General features: G+C 34.2%; 1 protein-coding gene across 1 annotated transcript in view; it reads left to right on the forward strand.

Moving 5' to 3' along the window:
* The window catches only part of LOC108775093 (dystrophin, isoforms A/C/F/G/H), a 447682-nt gene that overhangs the window by 281703 nt on the left and 150786 nt on the right, over positions 1–15193 (forward strand). The window lies entirely within an intron of this gene.

Below are 15193 nucleotides of genomic sequence, written 5' to 3' on the forward strand. Positions count from 1 at the left end.
AGTCAGTATAGAATAATTGAAAATTGTTAGGATTCACAAATTATATTTTATATTTATGTACATTTTTATTGAATGTTTTTTTTTTATTTTATATAATGCGATTAATTTCAAATATATTTATATATTCTTTAAATTTCTTGGAGTGAAACCTCACTCAAAAAGTGTGAAATCTTTTTACTTCTTGTAAATATTTTTACTTTTAATAGTGGTAGTATTTAAACTCTTTTGGAGTGAAATTTTATTCCAAGAAATTTTGAGATTACGTTATAATTTTTTACTCAGGATGCATTACTTGAAAAATTAGCGATAATAAAATGTTAAAAACTTCTAATTTTTTACGTTTTTATATAGTAAAATAATTATGTTCTAATTCCAAGTTCCTCGGATAATTTCGTTGAAATCGTCTCATCTATTTGGTGAACGTTCGTTTAGTGGGTCTTTTAATACTTCAACTGTTCATTCAGACTTGAATTATGTTAATGGATGACGTCTAAGAGATTGAACGCGTAAGGACAGAAGATCATTCAAGAACAATTACACTCAGTAGGAGGACTCTCTCTAATGAAATTAACTCGTCTTCGATAATTAATTAGTGTCCGTCACAGTGGCCTTCTTCGTCGACCTTAAATGATTGCTATGCGTTTTGCATGATAATTTTACGAGTTTTTGCTCTGAAATCTTGAAGTTTGTATTAATTTTAAGTAATTTGCTTATTTGCTTCGATATATTTATAATTTTTGCACACGAATTTAACATAAAGTAGCCGTAATTTAATGTGAAAACGTTACCTCCTATAACTTTTAATATATCTCTCAAAGGAGACTGAGAAAATCTCGTGTAAAGATTTGCGCAAATTAGACTATTTTACATTCTACGCTGCACTCTGCAAATCTTAATACATACTTTATAACATGAAAGAAGCAATTCGTAGAAAGAATAATGCATTATTCTTTTTATATACACACAATGTACTTTTCGGTCATACATTATTACATCCATAAAAATTGTATGAGATACAAGGTAATCCGCGACAAGATTACAAAGATAACGTCAAAAATTAGAATAGAAACAGAATAAATTTTTAAAGTAAATCGAGTTTTAAGAAATGTCAATTTTGTCCTGAATTTTCCGCTTGCCTCAGATTTAAGAGTGAATAGTATTAGCAACAACGATTTAATGGTATTCATATGTAAAAATCAGTCACCATACTTATTTATTGATGTATGGATTATGTTGGTGACTTATTAATGATAGATATTAAATATAATCTTAATTTAACAAATTGTATAATTTGTATAACGAATATTTTTTCTTTTGATATAAAAATAAGATACTTGATAAAAATATTATATTTTTACTGCACTATAATAGAAAAAAGAATCAGCAAATAATTATAAATTATTTTTATAATTATATGCTTCGTTTTTTTGTTGATTATCAATTTATGCAAATGCAAATTTATAAAATTTCAATAGTTGGAAACTATAGCTGAAGCTTTACTTCGCGTGTGGTCATAAGATAATAGTTTGACAACACGCATGGGTACGCATAATCAAGCATTGCCGATTTGCGGTACAGATAATATCCGCGGTGCACAAACGTATCATTGCTGTCACATCTCGTTGATGCTAATAGAAAGACAAAAGTGACAGTGGTAATAATATAGAAGGAACAAGATCAAGGAGGTAGCCACGTAATCTTGATTCTTACCACGATATACCGGATCTCGGTAGAAAACAGGGACTGGTTTTGCCGACCTATTATGGATCTTCGTTCTCTTGGACGACAAACGCGATACTCTTCCTATACCGCAACAACCGCAACGTATGGCTTCTTAATCTTACAAAACCGTCCTAGAGACTAACGGTATACAAACCTGAATTTATAAAGTTCATTTTCATTTTTTCTTTTTATTTATTGCAAAATTAGCGTATTTTGATTTCTCATCAATAATTATATTAAAACATTGTTATTTTTATGTCGGTTTATAGCAATGAATGCTTACTTACACGTTTCGTATTTGTCGCTCCGGTTTCGAGTGAGAAAACGCATATAGCGCTGTGCAATCAGGGGGTGGTGAGGCATAACACGGGAGGCGATGATGTATTAATACCATTATCGCTCGATGATCACCTGCGCCCCAAACTAACCCAGCAGCGCTCGCTTATTAAAGGACACGTCGCGACGCTTTCCGAACGGTTCGTTTAATCATTCGCTGATTATAATCGATTCACCATATTTCTATAATCGAACTAATATAACAATGTTTGTTTCGATTTTTTTGAAATTGTATATATCGTGTAGAGCAGTAGTTATGATGAAATATTTCTTAATACGTAACGTAGATTGCGGATGAAATGTAATACGGTTGCTTTTGCTTGTCGTAATTATTATCGCGAAGTTGAATTCATCCGGTTTGAGATAGTACGAGATCTCGGAAAAGGGATACGACGGTTAGCGTAATCGACCAAGCGACATCTAAGCCTGTTTTTTCACTCGTCTTCTTGCGTCTCTGACCGGCTTGCAACGTTATCTTCGCTTTTTAGCCCTTGCTCGATCATTTAAGACATATCGTAGAACTAATATAAAAAGACGATATTAAGTCGGGATTTTTTGTTGGTGCGATGGTTCAGTAATTTTAGTGGATTTTTTTATGTTCACGACGAAAGATAAAAATGACTGAAAGATCTTAAAAGTAACTGGCGAAATCCGTGAAGTAAAATATAATTCTGATTTTATATTTACTAGAATATTTTATTTAACATTTTCTAAATTTATTTTTATAATATGAGTTACGTAATTTGATGGGATAAGGAGTAATTAGTATGCAATATATTTTTTTACTTTGCAACTTTCTAGCTTTTTTATTAGAATGAAATGAGAACGTTTTTAATAACTTTTGTTTAATAAAGTTTTTAATTTTTATGATTAATATATATTTATATAGAAATTTAAAGATATGTGATTAATAATAAAATATTTACATAACTTTCTAATAAATTTAAATAATTATATCTTATTGATAAAAATAATTTAATAAAAAATGTGTTCCATCTAATTATGTAAAGATGTTTGACATATTTTTGCTGTAACGAGTTACAGCAGCTGAATTTTTGGAATTTAGTTCGCTTACGATCGATGATCGTTTAAAGCTATCGAATGATGACATTGTGGGGCCCCCATGTCTCCCGTCAGAACAAATGCGGTTCTGGCAAACCTACCCTTGCTCATCGCTTGCTCCCGACATCCCCAACTGATTTCACAGTGGCGTGCTGCTGTCTACCATTGTGAGCGGGATAATTATGCCTCATTAACAAATAGCTTTCTTTGATGTGGAAACCACGTGCACATCGGGGTAGAGAACGATTGTACGAACCGTTGGATCATCCGGGTGTAATGCGTACGATACGAATAAAGAATACGAGATGCGATGAGGGTGAGACAGTATAGGCAAAGACAGGAGGAGAGAAAGAAAGAGTAAAAAAGGAAGAGAAGCGTGTCAACGGTGCGGTTGGAAAGAACGCGATCGATATTTGCAGCATGCAGACTCTAATGCGTTCTCGTCTATTTTATTTGATTTGATTTTACTTCTTTTTAGAATAAAAGAGTGCTTGAGATACACAGAACATGTTTAAGCATTTGGATTTCTGAATCATTTCTTTGATTAGAAATTTTATTCTTACTGAATTAACCAGCAAAAAAATGTTCTATTTCGATATGTTAAAAATTTATTTAAAAAGAAGTGTTAGATTTTTTATAGCAGAATATGTGTAATATATAAAAATGATCGTACAATAAATAAAGACTACAGTATTACTATTATTTATTAAAAGAATAACTCTTCAGTTACAATTTTATTTACAAAGTTATTATTGCTTACTAATTAATTTTTTTTATGTTAAATGCGAACAACTCTTCTCTGCACTAATGCAATCTAATTATTTTACGGTACTTGCATTAATGCGGGATTGAATTTGTATAACACTGTCCACGCTTACAGTTCATTTGCAGTTCAAATAACATCTGTTGCGGTAGAACGTTCTAACTGTAAAAAAAATTGTTAACAAACATGGACACATATTTGTAGTACAGTTTTATTTCTGCAAGCTTTACAAATATATGTCAACTCTCGCAGAAGTAAATATGTTCGCGGAACTTCTGCTGAAGTGGATGCGTGAAAGTAAACTACGGGGATATTTGATAATGTAGACGGGAATACCCCGATCATGATCGACACCGGTAGACAAATATACTTTGGAAAGTAATATTCGCGGGTTCTACGCCTACGTGAGCATCCGCGTGTGTTTGTAACGGTAACGAAACGCGCAGGATCCTCTCTGTTTTCTGGATGTAGGGATGTTATATACGGAAATTTAATGTACAGTTTCTAAGCCGATTGGAGTAGTACAGCTGCACGTAAGGAAGCTACATTCTCACAAACAATAGCTTATATGAAAGTATACGCTTACACGAGAAGTACAGAATACTTTATTTAAAAATTTTCTCCACAATATATCAAAATTATTTCTCCGGCGTTTTATGATTTTTTTTCTGTGCAACAAAATTACATTAGGATGATGAACAATACTCGATCGTGTATATTTTATATTTTTATTTATCTGACAAATCATTGTACATGCTATTAATCACTGCTTTCCTATCATTCGCGCTATCGTTTCTTTATGAGGTGGTAATTTATTAATGGAATCTTGCACTACATTTTCTAGAGTGATATCCGCCACTGTTCTTTCCTCGTACGGCAACCGCCAACAAATGTCAAACTCCATATATGCTTGGAACGCATAAATTATTCATTAGTGGTTACGCTCGGTCGCAGAACGTCTAGACGACGCGCGTTAAGCATAATAGCACTTGGGCTGTTACTTTGCGGGCTAACCGGATATTAATATAATCATCGCGCTCCGCTTGATTCGTTAGCCAGATGGTCATGCAGACAGCTTGTCAGACAGTATGTCTATATTAATCAAGATTTGATCTTGATATATCGTCAGCTATATGCAAATATATTAACTTAGATATAGAATAAGAGTCATCTTGTGCCCATATCATTTGCATACAGACGATTATGAGTTGAAATTGAAATGAATTTTGCACGTTAACTAAAAATTAAAGTGTAAATTTTTCATTGTCACATTTCAAACTCTCTTCTGGATCTCTTTCTACCATCTATATAAGTTGAAATTAAATCATTGGTTTCATTTAGCAGTTAAAATATTTTTATAGATTGTCAATTTGAACAAATAATTATCACTACGCTACATTTATTGAATTTGTTAATAAGTTTAAAACACAAAAATTCTGTAGAATTAATTCTCTTCTCACGAGAAGAGATTGTCAAAGAATTTATATAAATCCACGTCTCGTTGCCACTTTCTTACACTACTTCACTACTCAGTCAGTAACTCGGGAATTCAGAAAGGGGAACCAGAAGGAAACTCATAGCGCTCGCAAATTTGTTAGTCCTGTAACCCTTTTATGCTAGTCGAGTAAAATTGTCCGTCGTCTTTGTCCGTCTACGTCAGCTGTCTACTGGTCGTTTGTTTCGCACTAAATAAAAAGGACTCTTCTACTTGCGAGGAGAGTAGAACGGTAATGCGCCGCGCAAGGGAAGACGATCGTTTGTTCCTCCGACAATGCTGCCGGATTCCCGCTTAGAGACAGGAAAAACGGGCCAGACATGCCATGTACACCAGCGCTTCCATACGCTCGGCTCAAAAGAACCAGCAGTGATGGCTCGTTACTGCCAGTACAGCTTGTGCATCGCGATCGATCATTAACTATCGGAAAAGCGATCAGTCGAAGGTGACGAGGTGGAGGTAGGGCACTCGCTTAATAACGCCATGCTTCTCGGGCCTTGTTCAATTTTCTACTTATTTCAATATCGCTTCTTCTTTCTATTCGTTTCCGTCGACTTCCGTACAAAATAAAATATGTCTGACGTTGCAGCAAGTACATTGTGCAATACTCTTTCATGCGTGCCACATTTTAATTGCCGCTTTTATAGATTTTTTATTGTGTCGTCAAATTCTTTTCTTTTCTTTCGACGACTTATTTTTTAGCATAACTCAATAAATTACGTAATTATGGAATTACTATCAAGACTCAAACTTCGACGTAGGAAAAGATGCTTTGCAACTTCTAGCTAACGATCTAACTTGTAGCTCAGCTGAAAATTGCGAAGACTGCAGTTAACACGCTGTTCTTCCTTAGACGATGAAAGAGACATCGCGTGTGCGAACAGGAATTTTTTGCGAATCGATATAGGAAAAGGTTCGATATCGCAGCACGCCATTTACAGCTTAGGGATGGATTTTACAATTGCCTGTGGGAAACCTTGTTTATTTCATAGGTTGCGGAATTATGTTGCTGTTCGAATCCTTTTAACTTAACTCGCGGTTATCTCCTCCCTTGCGATTATTCTCACTTAACAAAGATCTCTCGATTATTGCGAAGTTCCAGGCTAAAACTTGTAGGAAGTTTTGAAACTTGAGCTCCAATTCTCAATTTCCAGATATAATTAATTATTTCATGATTGTCAAAATAATTTACTCCAAAAGTAATTATAAAATATTATATATAAAATGAAGTGAATTATTAACTTTATTTAGTCCTATAAAAATATTCACTTAAGATTTTTAATTTTAAATATTTCAGATAATATGGATTTTTATTTTTATAATCAAGATAATAGAACTATTCTAAAAGATTTTGTGCAAGCTATTCTGTATATAACGAGGAAAAGTTTCACGTTTAGACTCAGTGTTTGCTTGTTCTCTAATTCCATGACCGTTAATTTGACAAGCATAACGATTAAATCTATTACACGCATGACAACCGTAACCAGAAGTTGATTTCTATCTGCGGAGATTTGCGACGGCTTTCATGCGAACCAAGTAGAGGGAGTCGGACAGGCGAATGGAAAGACTGTTCCCCCGAGACGAAAAATTTCTTACTTTTGCGAGAAGCGAGGATTTATACGACGCAAAGGTACTTGTGTCACTTTAAAACAAACTAACTGAGTCCGTAAACTTTCGCTATTTAGTGTAAATAATCATAAAGTTATACTATCAAATGCAATGAAGCATGTATAACTTTGTTCTAATAATGTAACTATAAATAAAATTATAATTAAATGAAAGTAATGCCTTACGCAACAAGGAATGTAGAACGTTTATTATAAATAAGTCATCTTCCTTTTCTTTTTTAAATATATGTGTCGTAATATAATATTATTAATTGTTTTATCAATTTAGCTCATCGATGAATATATAGTTGCAATAATAATTTTATTTACTAACATTATATTTTCTGTTAGGCGGTTGTATTTTATCATATAAATCTTTTTCAGACAGAGTAATTTCATCGCTGATTATAATGAAAATTTGACAGAAAAAAAAAACTGTTTTTGAGAATAATAAGCTATTATTTTTTATTTTCTTTAATTTTAACCCTTTCTTAAAATTATAAATAAAAAATGCAAAATAAGTAGGATGAATATTGAGTTTAAACTTTATGATAATTTTTCTATCCTATATCAGTGTAGAATACAATGAGTGAGAAGGGACACTATTGAATAGGTAGGATTCCTTTCTGAATAGCTGTTTCTCGTTGTCCGTTCTATCGCGATTAATTCGACAGGCACGTCGCTTAAATCGTAACTCAGGCGCGACAAGCGTGCATAGTCGGATCCTGATTTGTATCTGCCGTGGTCTGTGACGGTCCCAGGAGGGAGGAAAGAACCGTAGGAGGACGACGAGCGAGTGGATGCAGTTGAGTGTCTCGGAATGAGAGGTAGAGGAACCCCGTCGTCGATTGAAGTCCCACGAGAAATCACAGCGGGCAGGAATACATGGGGGGCTCGTCAACTGCTAGCTGTTGAACGCGTAATTCCTGGATGAATAGCCGTGACAAAACCGTAAACGACCGTAATTGCGTTCCGTGAGGTCGTCGCATTCCGTGTCGATCGGCGAACCGCGAGGTCGAAACCGCCCTGTATAAAAGACTACAATGTTTCGTGGTATCAACGCTTCTCGTCTCTCCATTATAGTATCCTTAATCACGTTGCAACCACGAGTATTTAACGTGACATACTTTTTAAGGCTAGGAATTTTTGCGATACAGCCAAGAACTATATTTTAATATTGATGTAAAAAATGATTCGTCCAATTTCATAATCGCTCAATATAATCCAAATTAATTTTCTTCTAATATTAGTAATTAATAGATAATAATTAATAAATGAAAAGGAGAAAATATTTAAGTATTTATAAGCGTATTTGTTACGAATAATTAAAACCACTTTTAATATTGAAATGTAGCAACATTTTTAATAAAAATAAATAATAAATTTGATTAAGAAAATCACAAATAAATCTTACATATTTTAACAATATTTTTTTCTTTTTACATCATAAATTAAGTCAGTTGACTGGAGGAGTGAGAAACACGTTCAATTAAATTTAGTACACATCATAAATTTTGCACTCGGTGTTCGCCTCAGGCAATTATTGACGATTTTCCTTTTCCAATTGCGAGAGCGGTTATAGACCCTGTAATATATCTTTGGCCTCTTTTTAGATCTTTCTTTTCTCGTTTTTCTATTTGGTGTAGGTATAACATGTCCTACATGGAGCATTGTAAATTTATCATCGGCACCGCTTGTGCTCTGTTTTAGAATTTCGCGGAAACATCAAATGCTCGAGATAACCGCATTATTGATTTATAAGAATCCGGAAACGTCCAATCTTTCTTCTGACAACTGTAGATAAAAATCAATTAATTACCTTGGAGTGACTTAGAATGTAGCCTTAATCGAATGTCATCTGAAAGAGAATTCGGGCCAAATGTCTCCGTCGAGTGAAAAGAACCGACAGAAATGTCACCGAGTTTATCGCAACAAATGGGGTTATGCAATTTTGTCCGCTTATAGAGATTATAGTTGTGCCGCACCTGCTTCCGTACGCGGTAAATCACGGGCGACCTTTATGCATATATCGATGTACGCGAGCGATTTAACGTCGCTGTAACATTTAATACGCCAGCAAATACGCGCGCGGAAGCGAGCGTTTACGCGTCTGTACACCTGTTACGAAACAATGATAAATCTGTAAGAGAAGAGGGAAGGGAGGAGAGGGAGGGAGAAATCGATTAATATCGTGCGATATTTAAACTTAGATTGTTAGTGAAAACTTAAAACGTCTCGAGAAATATCTCATAGTAAATAGATAATATATATTGATTTAAGTATATTTCCTATCCGCTCCATGTATCAATATGCATTTATATGAGGGTTGTACGTAAGGCTGTAAAATTAGTTTCATATATAATTTTATAATATTCTGTATTTTCAAATTGAACAAATGATTTTTATTTTAAAAATTAACTATTTTTGATAATTTGGAATTTTTCAGAGATTTATGATCATCATTTATGTATAGCTGCACGTGTCAATACACTTGTTTGATATGTTCACAGATTTTAAGAAATATTTCTTAATTTTCTAACTCTTAATTTTGTTCTTTGCGTTACTGCAGGTATGCTAACTTGGAAGTCAAATTCAATTTCATGTTCAATGTATTTTTGTTAGCAAATCACGCATTAGTAGTACATACAGGTGTTAATGCAATCTATACACATTACATTCCATTGTATATACATATATATTTTTTTTTTCATCAGATAGCGATTACATATCTCGATAACCAACAAGAGTATCTTGTCCTATTTATCAGACCCTGAATACATTATCGCTTTTGAGCTGGAGATTACAACAAATCGGTCCTTATGTGACTATCGTCTCTCTTTATCATAAAACTATTATTATATCTTATGTCAGAATTTTTCAAACAACAACCGTTGCTTGGAGCACCGTTTGTTTCGCACATTCGAGAATCGGACAAGTCGTTTTGCGCAGAACGTAGAAAGGTCTCGGATTTTCCGCCCACTGAAGCCCTTTTGGCCCACGCTATCTTTGTCTGAAGAGATATATATGTGGTGTTCCAATATATATTGTAGTGTACAATATGTGAGGGAACAATTCTTTTCAATAACAGATTGATAAATGGTATTACAAAAGATGCGAATGGAACATTTTCCTTGAACAAGCGAATCCATTAATTGTGCGGTTAGTGTAGAACGAGTAAAATTGTGAAAATTTATGCTAGAGAACCAATGATCTTATATTGAAATTGAGCTTTTAAAGCCTGTAGATGCCTGGAATGATAGTATTTCATATGATACTAAGAATAATTTACGTTACGATCTTTCTTTTTATACATATAATATATAAAATCATCTACGTTAATCGTTGGAATCCTTTACAAAATTCAATTTAATCATTTCTTACATAATATATGTATAATATTGCTTTTATTTGTAACATTTGAATCAATTCTGTTGCACTGAAAAAGATTTTACTAAATTTTAATAAATATTTGTTTGAATAATACTAACTAAATATTTTTACTAAATTAAGCACATATTTATTTGGTATATTTGATATTTAAGTAAAATTTTTTTATTGAATCAAAATTTATATATTTACTATAAGTAAATGTTTGGTTAATACTACATTCAGACAAATATTTATTCAAATTTAGTAAATTTTTTTCATTGTAGTAATAAATATCACTGAAGTATACGAAAGAAACATAAAGGATGTACGATGCATTGGACATACTCGTTCTGCTTACTAATCAGACGGCTTACTTTTAAAATGCGCATGCTGCAAATGCATTTCATTGCATTCGAGTAAAATATATATACACTCTTTATAAGCAAGTACCTATTTCCCGGTGTTGTATGTACTGTAGAAATAAATAGTATCGACAGCGTCGTCTGTTTTGTTACAAGCGCGCGATGTAATGCACGCGAGCCATATGTTTCCAACAACTTGCGAAGAACAAAGTGACGACCAGTACAGAAATGTGACACGTAGCGCAAAAGAAAGACTGACCTCGCTCGAAATATAACGCGCTCTAATTTTTTTAAATTAAAAAATATCTTTAAAAAAATTTTCGATTTACGTTATCGGCGACACCGAGCAAAATGTATAGTTTCAACGATACATAGGTGCCGGTATAAACAATTTGTTTGACAAACTTCATCGATATTTGCACACATTTAAGCGAGGAAACACGTGTGCTCGAATATACAAGCGCGTATTGTGTCGCACCGATCGCTAAAATAAAGTGCGCGGACACGCTAGAACTCGCGGTAGTCACGGATGCAGTTTTATTTATTTATACAATGTGTCTGGCAGTTTGTGTGTGTACACATATATGTGTATGTATATAGGAATGACCATGTATAAACACCCGTAAATCGACGAACAAAAATCTCCGACGAGAGTTTGGGAACTCGCAGCATGGAAGCTCACTTATTTGCATAAAAATTGATTTAGATTCAGTTGTCCGAATAAAAAGGATACGGAAGTAGATATTCCCAGATCAGATTCGTCACGGGAATCTCTTTTATTCTAGAATGATATTCTCTTTTGTTTTGTATGCTTTTATATTAATTTAATAAGTTTCGTGTGTGTATCGATTAAATTAATATTTTATTTTTAGACATGCACTAATCTATCTCTAAGGATGCGTTTTAAATTGCGCATGAAACGCATGGTACATCGTTTGTTATTGTTGCACACAGAATAATAGAGAAGAATGCAATGATACATTATGCGTTTCATGCGTAATTCGCAAAAACGCATCCTAATTAATACTGGCATGCATTATGAATTAATTATTGACATGCCAGAAATTAGAAAAAAATTATTCGTTTAACATTGATTATTTTACGCAAACCTATTCACACCGATGTTCTTCAACATAGCTTCTGCAGTAAATAAGACATACTAAAGTTTCGAGATTCAATTGACATGCATAATTAATTGAAATACTCGATTTATCTATTATCATAAATATATGGCTGACGATGTTAATATGGGCCGCCCATCAATATTCACTATTACGTAACGAATGCATTGCGGATGCATGTATTGACCATTAATACGTGGCGACCCATAATACTCGTTTACCGAATAATTTTGTTAAATTACAATGGTATACAGTTACGAATTGGTATTATGATCAATTCTTCTGTGCTACACTTATTTACACTGGCTATCAATGCGTTTTCATACAAATTATGAATGTGATTCACACATGACCATACCGTAGCATGTCGTTACAATGATCGTACGCGAGTTCATTACTGATTATTACGTATAGAAACTGTATTCGACTGCGCAATAAACACATAAAATGCACAAATGTGCATTACAATCGCGAACGCTGCAGCAATCGTTAAATTAGGGCTTAAAAGGTTATTGAAAGCATGTAAATGATTTTAAAATAAATTGGCCAAAGAGAAATAACCGATAAATAAATATACAGATTTATTATATATATTAACAATATAGTATTATTTTTTAGAGAGGTTGGTATGAACAAATATCGTTTTATCTTTGAAAATTTTTAATAACATTTATTTTTATTCTGTTAAAGACACTTTTCATATTTAACATAATTTTTATTCTATCGAACCGTATGGATCACACAAATTACATTCATAATTTAATTGTAAATTACGAGTAAGACACTTTTAGTATATATAAGGTTAAAAACAACCAAAAAATTGAATATAAGATATAGAGAAATATATGCATTGAACTCTGTAGAAACTTTATAGAAACTTTGTTTCGCGAACATCGTCAGCGTTAGTGAAAATTTTCTCTTCGCCGGAATACATAAATTTGAAGCATAAAGGAAGACATACGAGCGGCGCATAAATCATTTCGTGATCCCTGTCATTTTGGAAAGAGAAAACTAGAGGCAGATAGACAGAGAGAGAGAGAGAGAAGGAGAGGGAGGGAGGGAGAGGGAGAGGGGGAGAGAGAGAGAGAAGGAGGAAGAAAAAAAGATAAGTAGATTGAATAGTTAAGAAACGAATGAGAGTGATGTTGATGCCAGAAGAGCGAACGCGGCCGCACGAAGTGTTTTGAGACCAAATAAAACCGAGAAAATCGTGGCTGTACGAGGCAACTGTGGTCGAGTCACTTCTCAAGCGCGGTGATCGCGAACACTTGAGCTCCGTCCGGCTGTGAAATCGTCCTGGGCGAATCCCGCTTCTTAAGCTAAGAGCAAGCGCATTGTAAGTTAATGCATACGTAAGGTTCCCGGGCCAAACCAAACACAAGGGAAAATGGAAGATGAACGAGGAAAGTGAGTGAATTAAGATGTTACGCCATTCACTTCGACTTTTCCGCTAAAATTAATGTTTCCGTCGTTGAAACTTCATTTTCTTCGTGCCGTGGTTAAGTCAGTGGCTCAAGTATACCGAGTCGCCTGTTATACAGGTGACAGCTACTTTAACAGTTATGTACTTCTATCAAGAGAAAGTTTCCTTTTTTTTTTGGCTCCTTCTTTGTATCGATCAACGTAGCTCGCGATATAATATTAATAATTTGTATGACAGAGTTACACATATTTATACCGAAATAGTTTTGTAATATTTATCATATTTTACATTTATCAAATATACATTTAAATGTTAAAACGCAAAACGACGTTTTTAAGAATATAGCGTTTTCAGTTTTGAGCGTTCTGTCTTCCGTATGTTCTTGGGTATTACTATTTTCTGACAGTTGAAGAATTACCACCGTGGAACTCAATTTTATGTCGAGAATAAGAGAGCGCAAGCTAATGCATGCGTGCGGACCGCGATTCTGCTTTGTACAAATGCCGCTTGTAACGTGGCACGAGGTAATTCTGTGAAGGAAGGTGAAGAATGAGCGGGGAGTTGAGTGGATAAAGGCGTTACATCATATTTCTCAGTTATTCACGAAAACGTTCCATAACGCGCGAATAATCTGCCATTTTCTTAGGTTTTTTGTTGCGAAAAGAAAATGCCGGTCTCGTACGTATACAATTGAAGCTTTATGCAGTCCTTGACGGTAGTCTCTATAAAAAAAACCATACACTTGGTGTGCATAAATTTTTTTCTGTAGGCAAATACAAAATTTCCAATTTTATGAAGTAAGGCGGCATAAAATCGATTAAAAATATTTCTCGCAGTATAGAACTTATTTATAGAAATTCTTTTAACACACACATATACAATTTCTATGAAACTTGAATATTAATACTTATAGCTTTTTGATGGATCGCGACATTTTCTTGGTGTTTTAATCGAATCCTAGACGTAATGAACACGGCATGTACCGCAACGTCGTCGCTTAAATTTTTCTCACACATCAAGGTAGTATTCCCAAGTCGCATCTCGAAGTCGCTCGCAACCCTCGCATAATATGCATGCATAATGACTCCCCTAGCACGTCCTCGCGAGAAACTGTCCATTAGCTGCGCTCCAGCCGTTCCCCAAGTTTCCACAACGAGGCGTTCGGGACGGAGTGACGTAATGAGGTAATACTTAAATTGCGTCCACGTGCCGTGTGACAGTATCGACAGACAGGACCTTTGGCATAGAAAGCCATCGGTCGGACGGACAGAACTAGGCCGCAAACAATGGCGATGCCTCTCGTTAACGACGAGACGCCGTCCCGTCGGCGTCGCCTGCGACATCATCTGGCGCAGTCAGGATTCTATAGCAGCCTCGTGCGAGTGAGTTCTAGTAAAACCAGTCGTCGCGCGATTATCCGGAGCAACCCGCAGAATAAGTGCGACGAGCCGTCGAATGTATTCCGAGAACAATTTTGAAAGATTACTATTTACAATTATTGCAACTATTGGATCTCGTGTCAGATTGTGAGAAACGTGAAAAATAAGAATGTGTGCGTGATAGTGTATTACAGTTATGGTTATTCACCAAGTTTCATAAAAATGGAAAGATAATTCTGGGAAGCGAATAGCAAGTTTTTAGGAAAGTATAGCTGAATATAAAATTTAAGCTTCAATGGATCGGCGAAGTAACGAGTCGTTTGGATTTTGGAGGTTCGGTTGAACGATTGAGTTAAAATATAGTATTATGACGATAGTATAATACTATATTATACGTATTAAGAAATCAGTTCATACATTAAATGTTTTAGATAATATCTAGTATTCTGTATGTCCTTGCAAAAAAACTCTATATTTATACTAACTTTATTTTTTATTATAAATAAAGTTAAATTTATACAAAATGTAATTCAGTAGAATAAAACCCGTTAAGG

The sequence above is a fragment of the Cyphomyrmex costatus genome, unplaced genomic scaffold, assembly GCF_001594065.2.
Source record: "Cyphomyrmex costatus isolate MS0001 unplaced genomic scaffold, Ccosl1.0 scaffold281, whole genome shotgun sequence".
Taxonomy (NCBI): domain Eukaryota; kingdom Metazoa; phylum Arthropoda; class Insecta; order Hymenoptera; family Formicidae; genus Cyphomyrmex; species Cyphomyrmex costatus.